We start from the raw sequence: 10,261 nt of genomic DNA on the forward strand, positions 1-10,261 counted from the left end.
CCGTTGAGTTATGAATTTACAATTTCCTTAAAGTAGTATTGTAAATTTATAGTATTCGTAGTGAAAAATTTTGAAAATATACTTCATATCTTTAAAGACATAATATTCCTGTTTTGAAGCAGTTAATGAATTTATTTTTTAGAAATTATTTGTTTAAGACTAGATATTAAGAGAAATGATAGTGTCTTGATAGTAAATTCGTATATAATCGTCGAGACGTTACCTTCTCTTTTTCGACAGTTTCGAACACTTTAACCTCAAAATAAATTTCAATTGGTTATATTGAATGATTTATACATAGATTGACATGATTTTGACTACCATTTTGTAAAATATTTAACATTTACAGTAATTAACTCTTGAGCTGCCGTATGGGTTTTTAACATGCATTTCGATCATTGTGGACAACTGATGTGTTTGGGATTCTTTGACATTTTTTTTCAATACTCCCTGGGACTCAAACGGTTATAAAGTATTCATAAAAATATTCATTCTATCACTTCGTAGCAAATGGATATTCCATATCTGCAACAAAGTAGATGTTGGAATACCCTTAGATGCTGAAAACTTTGCTTGCTAGTTATCCAATTTTGGAGAAATGTGCCTTTGAGAGTTAAAATATAAGATATTTAGCAATTTTTTTAAGGCTGAAGACTAGCATGATTTCCTCAAATCCAAAATTTGTTACGAATTGCTAAGATTTTAATAATATAATTTGTATCTTTTATTTAACTTACTCGTGTGATGGTAATATTCGATAGCATCTGTGTGTGCGTCCTTGTTTCATTCTTATAAGATAAATTTTAATACCTAAAACATCAAAAAAAGCCACAAAGTATACACGGTTTTGAGTTCGAATCATATATGTATATGTAATCTGTTCGATCTGCCATTCGTTCATCTGCTTTCTGCATTTTGCTAACACAATCTGTAATTTTGAAAACACATACTATAATAATAATATTGATAAACACATTTAATTTTAAAACTGAGTAAATAAAAATCAGATATTGAAAATTGTTATTTAACTTTTATTTTGTTCTTCAAGATACATTGGAACTAACCTAAATAATCTGCGTATTAAGGTTTATAGACTATACCACAACTATTTTCCTTGTTTTGGCATCATTTTGTTACCAATTACTTTATTAATTGGAATGTGATGAGCGTTTATAAACGCATGGTTTTTTATTAGTCACTCTATTTCCTGTAACCTATAAAACAAAGAAACCACAAAGTACAATTGCTCAAATATTTAAATATTTGTTCTAACAAACAATACTTATCTAATTGTTTTCTATATCACTGCCATATAATTGATGCATCCAAATTTTAACTATGAATTCACGTGGAAATCTCACGTGCGAATCATACTAACAAAACTAACACTTCGACGGATACTACATATACGTCGCGCCTGCGTTGCGGCCATATTGGAATCTATTTCACGCCTATAGCACCAACACATTCGAAAGAGCGAAAGTAAAGGACAGAAGATAACGCTTAAACGTGTAAGAGTGAGAGGTCCGATGGAGACACGAAAATCTTGGTCGGGAAGAGAAGAAACGCTAAATGAAATGTTTTGAGCTATTAGTGGAACGTAATCGTGAGATCTCAGCATTGCGTGAACCGATTTAAACGTTTGCGGTCTCATTCTAAAGCTTATATAAACATTATATAACAAAAGTTTCATTAAAATTTTCATTATATGAACCGATCGGAAAATTTATCCATCGGAAAAATCGTGAGTTCAAACTTGGCGTAAAAGTAGGTAGTGTCGCGCGGCTCTTTAAATTACTTGCCGCGTAACACTACCGTGTTACTTGATCTTCCAATGATGCAGCAAACTGTTCTATCTGATAAAACATTGAGACCTCCAAAAACAGAAAAACATGCCATTTCTTATAATAGCTTTTATGATAAAATACTTATGTTTTTACTACCTTAGAGCAGTTCATATGCCGCGCCACCGAAAAGATACAGCGACTTGAAAATTAATCTACGAATAACGCCGTATTATCCTCCAGATTTTTCAACCAAATGGGTGCTATCGAGGATCGTTTTAAAAATAGGCAGAAAATTAATTTCATCAGCATCAGGATCAGGAATGTAAAACATAAGAAGATAATATTAATAATCGGCGTAGTTGCGTGCGTGTGTGTATATGCGTGTACGACAATACGGATCGGCGGAGAAGTACAAATTTCTTTTTTTTGAAGGGGAACTGTCAACGAAAGTGAAATGAAAGTAATTTTTCCGTTGAATCAAATCCCTGATTTATCGGTTTAAAATTGATTTATCTCAGCAATGATGCTTTTCCGGACCTTATAGTACAGGACTTTTCGACTTAGTTTATGCTTAAGAATATATGGTTAAAATTAAAAGCATCATTGCTGATACACCCTGTATACTGATTCGAAGATGGTAAGTACTTCCTGACGCTATATTGTGCCTGAAATATTTATTTTATACTTTGAATTGGTATTATGCTTTTCCGTTAGCTTTCGAAATAATTAGGGGAGAGTGGGGCAAAATGATCACTCGGGGTAAAATGATCCCTGAGGGTTTTATGGAAACTATTGATACTATTCATTTAAACATTAATCAATATTAAAATATAAACTTCTAAATACACAATAATATAATATTGTAATGTCGATTTTTAATACGTAAAAAATTGTTAGCGGCATTTATGGGTTTTTCATCATTTTTCTGTAAGATAAGCGATTTTTGAATCATATAGGAAATAAATGTTGGGATACTTTTCAAATCGCAAAATTGGGCAAATCATAATAAGTATGAACTTTTATTTCCTCTTAATATTAATTTAAAATCGGCTTTGGTAAAATTTTAAGATTCGATGAAAGGTGCGCAACGCATTTTGGGCAAAACGATCCCATAAGCTAGAATTTATAAACCAAACTAAGCTCGAATCTCAGCTTAGCAATTTCTTAAGACGAAGATCGAGCTTAGCACTGTATTGAAGGTTAAAGTGAGACAATTAATCTTAGCTAAGACCGTGCTAAGCTTAAGTTTCGTTTATAAATTTGAGACATAGTGAATTCATTTGTAAGAAGCAGCCAGTGCTCAAAAAGTAGTAACGATGATGACAACGAATGTATTTTTCATACAACATACAGTTTGAAAACCAGACTTATTGAGCGAAGATTGGATCCAGTGTACTTTTTTCACGCTTTTTACGCTTTAAGCGATAATACTTGAATAACACGTTTTCTTTTCATAAAATTCAGAATGTTAGCACTAAAATATGCTTTTCTACTTTTTTATAGAAAGTATTATAGCTTTTGTCTACCTTATCTATAAATAAAAATTCATTATTTTAAATTATTCGGAATGGGATCATTTTACTCCACGGATGAGGGTAAAATGATCCTTTTGTAAGATTTACTTTAAATTGATTACTACAAAACATCTTTAACAATTTAATTGTCGCGAACACGTAGAAATATAAAGGAATATGTGATCTTCGTACATAAAGATTTTGCTATGTTAAAATCGATAATAGCGTCACTGGGAAGGCTTTTTCCTTAGGGGGATCATTTTGCCCCACTCTCCCCTACAAGATAATTTTTGTCTATTTTTCACCCTTAGACGGCGATATTTTCACTAATTTTGCGTGTTGAACGTCAAACATATAGCACAAATTATATACAGGGTGTTTCACTTAAAGTGACCCAGCGCGAAGCCATGCCAGAAGCGAGTAGGTGGGGAAGCACATAGGTGACTGGTGGAGGGAGGGGATAGCGCTGAGGCAAGCCTAGCCTGTGACGGACAGCCGTCGACTTTCAGATGCCTCCCCCTCCACTTCACACCAAACCCAGGCAAATGTTTGGACGTTTAAGACTCCCTTCGGGGTGGGGGGGGGCATCGAGCGTCAACGATACGCGTATGTACTATAGGTACGTCTCTCTGTTCTTTATAAAGAATAAGCTATCATTTCCGCACCACCTTGCGGTAGATAGCATGGCGCGTTTTTTTTTAAAGTGGTTTCCCCAATAGGCCTAATCCACTAAACCCTCCTCACCTTAAGATATTTGTTCGAATTGCTTCCCTCTTTGCTGAGCGCAGAGTTCAGCTCTTCGAACAATGTCGCGTGTAGCTCGATGCACCATATCCGCCGACAAAGTTTTGAAAGCATCGACGATGGCTTCGCAAAACTGAGATTCGGGAAGATCTCGCTTGTCCTCCAGGAGACGTTTGATGTGACCCCACAAAAAAAATCTAGTGGCGTTAGATCTGGTGATCGAGCCGGCCAGGTGATTGGGCCACCACGACCCATCCATCTGTCCGGAAAACGCTCATTTAATATTGTACGCACGTTCCTATGATAATGCGCAGGAGCTCCATCATGTTGGAAAATCAAATTTTCCCGCACGAGGAGCGGCACATTTTCGAGGAGCAATGGTAATTCCTCCTCCAGGAAACGTACGTACTCAGTACCGTTGAACCTAGATGGGAGAAAGAAAGGTCCAATCTGCAAAACAATGACAGAATTATGCAATTAGCACTTGCTCATTTGAAATATTTTCTTAAAAAGACAAAAAGCTTACAACTCTGTCACCAATAAGACCAGCCCATACATTGATGCTCCAACGGTACTGAAATGCACCAACTCTCACCGCGTGTGGATTTTGTGTTGCCCAGTGGACGAAATTTCTAGAATTAAAAACGCCGTTTGGCGTAAACGTGGATTCGTCGGTCCACAAAATCCGATTGGGAAACCCCTGATCTCTTCTACATTGCGCAAGGAATCCTAAATAAAGATAGAAAAAGTGACAAACCACATGCAATCAACTTTTTATAATTTGGAAATGTGTTTAAAATTTAATAACCTTACCTTCACAGAAATTTACCCTGGGTTGATAATCTCTGGGCAGTAGCTGATGCACTCTTTGGAGGTGACAAGGATGCAGGCTGTTTTTGTGCAGTATTCTCCATACGACTGTTGCACTGACATTGCACTCGCGCGAAAGCGTACGAATACTGGTTCGCGGATTTTCGTCCACCAGTTGCAGCACTTTTTGCACTACTTCCTCCTTTCTTAATCGCACTCTTTTTGAAAGGTCCACGCTTCCTGTGGCCTTGAACCGCTTGACCACGCGTAGAATAACCTTGTGGTTAGGGTGTCGTCGCATGGGAAATTTCTGCCGATAAATTTCCGCGGCTTTCCGCGCACTTTGCTTACTTTCCCCGTATGCAAAAATCATATCCACATATTCTTCTTTTGTGAAACCCATAGTTCTAACCGTGTTGCTGGACTAGTACAGACTGAGAAGATTGTTAAGATTTGTATACGAATCAAAACAATGTTCGGTTTAGCATCAAAGTTTGTTATTGAAAACGTATACGTTAAGCGGTGTCTTTGGCGGCTATGATTTCAATTTAATAGAAAGAATGAAAGATACCGCTTAACGTATACGCTTTCAATAACTAACTTTGATGCTAGACCGAAAATTGTTATGACTCATATACAAATCTTAACAAATTTCTTTGTCTGTACTAGTCCAGCAACACGGTTAGAACTATGGGTTTCACAAAAGAAGAATATGTGGATATGATTTTTGCATACGGGGAAAGTAAGCAAAGTGCGCGGAAAGCCGCGGAAATTTATAAGCAGAAGTTTCCCATGCGACGATATTTAGGCCATAAGGTTAATTTACGCGTAGTCAAGCAATTCAAGGCCACAGGAAGCGTAGACCTTTCAAAAAGAGTGCACTTAAGAAAGGAGAAAATAGTGCGGAAAGTGTTGCAACCGGTGGAGGAAAATCCGCGAACCAGCATTCTTACGCTGTCGCGAGAATGCATTGTCAATGTAATGTTCGTATGGAGAATACTGCACTAAAACAGCTTGCACCCCTTTCATCTCCGAAGAATGCACGCGATACTGCCTAGAGATTATCATACCGCAGGGCAAATTTCTGTAAAGACAACGTTAATAAATTTTAAACACATTTCTAAATTACAAAAAGTTTGTGTGTAGCATTTGGTTTGTCTTCTTTTATCTTTTTATTTAGGATTCCTACCGCATTATAAAAGAGATCAAGGGTTGCCCGATCGAATATTATTTACCGATTAATCCATATTTACGCCGAATGGCCTTTTTAATTCAAGAAATCTCATCCACTGGGCAACAGAAAATTCACACGCGGTAAAAGAGTTGGTGCATTTCAGTACCGTTGGAGTATCAATGTGTGGGCTGATCTTATCAGTGACAGAATTGTAAGCATTTTGTCTATTTAAGATAATATCTCAAATGTGCAAGTGCTAATTGCATAATTCTGCCATTGTTTTGCAGATTGAACCTTTCTTCCTCCCACCTAAATTCAACGGTGCCGAGTACGTGCGTTTCCTTGAGGAGGAATTACCATGGCTCCTCGAAAATGTGCCGCTCCTCGTGCGGGAAAATATGATTTTCTAACACCATGGAGCTCCTGTTTATTATCATCCGAACGTACATACGAAATTGAATGCGCGATTTCCAGAAAGATGGATGGGTCCTGGTGGCCCAATCATTTGGCCGGCGTGGTCACCAGATCTAACGCCGTTAGATTTATTTTATGAGCATATATCAAGCGCCTCATGGAGGACAAGTGAGATTATTCTGAATCTCAGTTTTGGGAAGTCATCGGCGAGGCATTTAAAACTTTGTCAGCGGATATGGTGTATTGAGCTACACGTGACATTGTTCGAAGAGCTGAACTCTGCGCTCAGCAAAGAGGGAAGCAATTCGAACAAATATCTTAAGGTGAGGAGGGTTTAGTGGATTAGGCCTATTGGGGAAACCACTTTAAAAAAAAACGCGCCATGCTATCTACCGCAAGGTGGTGCGGAAATGATAGCTTATTCTTTATAAAGAACAGAGAGACGTACCTATAGTACATACGCGTATCGCTGACGCTCGATGCCCCCCCCCCCCCGAAGGGAGTCTTAAACGTCCAAACATTTGCCTGGGTTTGGTGTTGAAGTGGAGGGGGAGGCATCTGAAAGTCGACGGCTGTCCGTCACAGGCTAGGCTTGCCTCAGCGCTATCCCCTCCCTCCACCAGTCACCTATGTGCTTCCCCACCTACTCGCTTCTGGCATGGCTTCGCGCTGAGTCACTTTAAGTGAAACACCCTGTATACAAAATGACTTTTTCTCAACCTTTATTATCTTATAAATAGTACGTTTTCACTACGTATGTGTCTTAACTAAATCCCACAATGAATTCTGTCTAAAATTTGCATCATATAAAAGTTATTAGTTATTTATTTCATAAACACCTAAGCACGGATAAAGAGGAACTTATTGAGTGTAGTATAATAACTACAAAAATGACAAATCGTAAGAGTTTCAAACCTCTTGATTATTAAAGCATGAACCTGTAATATCAGTCTAACTACTCTATGTAATTTTAAATATTCAATAGATTAAATAATAAATTAGTTACCTTTTTATAGTAAATGGCCCTTCGTTGAAACTATATCAAATATTTATTTTATCAGGGCTTTGACAAAAAAATAAAGCACCTTTATTGATTTTTCCTTTACTTCTTTGTTATACGTTTATTAATTCGTTTTAATTTACTTTTTTCTTGCTTTTATTTATATATCGTTTATTTACTTTTCACACTGTTTGTAACTTGTCTCTTACTTTTAGTTCATTTTAACTTATTAATTTCTCACACTGTTTTACTTTTTCACATTTATTTTTCACTTTCATTTAAAAAAATTAATACTCATCACAATTTTAACCTTATGCTTTACGTAGTACTTCTTTCACGAACTTTCGATCACTACAAGCTTAGACCGGTATTCATGACCGGAACTTAAGCTCAAGTTCAAGTTTAATACCGGTAAAATCTATAGTCTATGTTACACATCTTATATGCATACATGTGGGAGCTTGAGCTCAACTTCCTTTTATAAATACCGGTAAGTTTGTTCGTTTTAGATACACATTCTTAGGCGGGATTCATAAAAAGAACATGAGAATACAAGTTTTCCTTGAAACCTATAAGAGATGTGTTACATGGAATAAAGATTTACACACGTCTTAAGCTTGAACTTAAGTTTTTTCGTTTATGATTCCCGGGCTTACACTCTACACTTTTCGTATTTTTGTTCTTATCCGTCGTATAATTTGACACCGTAAAAAGTGCACAAAACGCAAAAAGCATAACGACTTCTCGTTAAAACGAACAGATCTGGTGTTAAATTATTAAAGTCTTTTTACCATCCCCTAAAATGATGAATTTCCCAAACAGGATTGCCAACTTTGTTGTAAATTAGGAATATAGCATATGTATTTTCAAAAAAATTGGCAATCTTTCATGGCAAAATGAAGGCAGTGTCTCAAGTCCTGATCAAGGACAGGGTAAAAATTATAGCAAGCAAATCTTATGGTACAACAGAACAAGCAAAAACCTCAATAATTGCCAATTAGAATTTGCATTTTCAGATTTTTGTTCGTTATGTTATATATGAGGCTTGCCTATTAATATTATTATATCGGCCTAGTTAATTATACTATATTAAATGTTATGTAAAATATAGTATATTTAACTTAATCTAGCTTAGGGTGAGTCTCATCAAAGTCTGTAAGATAACATTTTACCATGTAGGATTACCAATTTTTCAAAAAAGACCTAAAATTACGGTGAAACGTGGAACAATGCTACAGTCATATTTTTCAACAGAATTTGATGAGACTAGTTATAACTACAGCCATTGCTTTCGCATAGTAAACTTCAATACTGAAGTGGGGGAATACGTTACTGCACGTTACTAAAGCTACGAGAGGGTCGAGAGGCTAGCTTCTTTTCTGAAAATTTTTCATTTTCACCCACCTCAAAAACGCAAGACAATTGTAGGGCTTTATTTCTCAACCGATCTCATTGTTCTTGGACCTGTTGGAACTGTTAGGTCTGGCATCTCGACATAAGAAAACACCGATTTTTCGAATTATTTTACGTTTAAATATGGTTAATGAAAACTTTGAAACAATTTTCATCCTTTTTTGTTTTTTTTATGACAAGGTGTGAGTTCTAACGATTTCAGCATGCCCAAAAATATTGACATCGAACGACAAATAACGATGGAAAATTGTCCCTCATTTTTAACTCCGTAATGTTGGTATCAGAGGGCTTGAAGGATCCCGTAGCGTTGTAAGTTGTAACCCTGTGTCCTCTGTATTTTATAAAACACTGACTAAAATGTCACCTAAATTATAATTTTCAAGAAGATGAAATCAATTTAAGATTTTAGAGCTTTATTCCAGTGTATTAAATGTTTATATTTATTACGGGAATTTAACTCTGTATATTATAAAACACTGACTAAAATGTCACCTAAATTATAATATTCCTATTTTGCCGGATAGACCCCTCTGGTGAACCAGAAGATAATTTCTTACAAAAATAGACATTAACATTAAATTACCAGATAACTTGACATTTTTTCTAGTAGATGAATCTGAGGTAGTTTTGAATCATTGTAATTTTTCTGCTCTTCCTGTAAAAGACACAGTAGATAAAATTTTGGATGGTTATGTGGAATTTAAGTCAGCAGGAAATCAGATTTATATAGGTTGGTCATTAGTAGTGAAAATATAGCTATCTTTAATCATAAATAAAATGAAGTGAATTATTCATACAGAAAAAGCATTCGAGAATATTTCAACATAACGTCAGGCCTTCATTATTGCATAAATGCGAGCAGGCTCAATTTATTCGAATAACTAAAGTCCTGATGCACTTCCTACTCAAATGTATGGAGCGTTTTATTTGCTGCAATTATTTGACAAATATAATAAACTATTGTATGATTATAAATAAATATATAATAAGAATATATCATATTTTTATTTAAAACTTTAGTTAAGCTAGGACTGTTATCTTATGTAACCTTTGACGAAAGAAGCATAAAATACTTTTATCGTATTTGCAAGACCTACAATATTCACAAATGAATTACACTTATCTTTTTATTTACATCAAGAATATAGTGACCCACCTCTGGACTAAAATAAGAAGTATGGTTAGGATTATAATTTTTATCAATAAATTTAAACGCATAAGTCCAGAAAATAATGATATTTATTGAATCAAACAGGCAATTTAATAGTGATTATGTGTTAATTATAATAAAGAAAACCTTCGAAAATCTATATAAAGTGAACACAGAGAAATTAATATATATAGATGATGTTATCGGTCGGTAAGCAGATCGCAGAAAACTATTTTCGCAGAAGGATATTTTCGC

At 35.4% G+C, this 10,261-nt stretch overlaps 1 pseudogene; it reads left to right on the forward strand.

Moving 5' to 3' along the window:
- The first annotated feature begins 5,545 nt into the window (after positions 1–5,545).
- LOC136783646 (mortality factor 4-like protein 1) lies at positions 5,546–10,041 on the forward strand (annotated as a pseudogene).
- Positions 10,042–10,261: the final 220 nt, after the last annotated feature.

Source organism: Prorops nasuta, unplaced genomic scaffold, assembly GCF_024137725.1.
Source record: "Prorops nasuta isolate Cenicafe-Biocafe unplaced genomic scaffold, Cenicafe_Pnas_1.2 PNAS00034, whole genome shotgun sequence".
In the NCBI taxonomy this organism is placed as follows: Eukaryota; Metazoa; Arthropoda; class Insecta; order Hymenoptera; family Bethylidae; genus Prorops; species Prorops nasuta.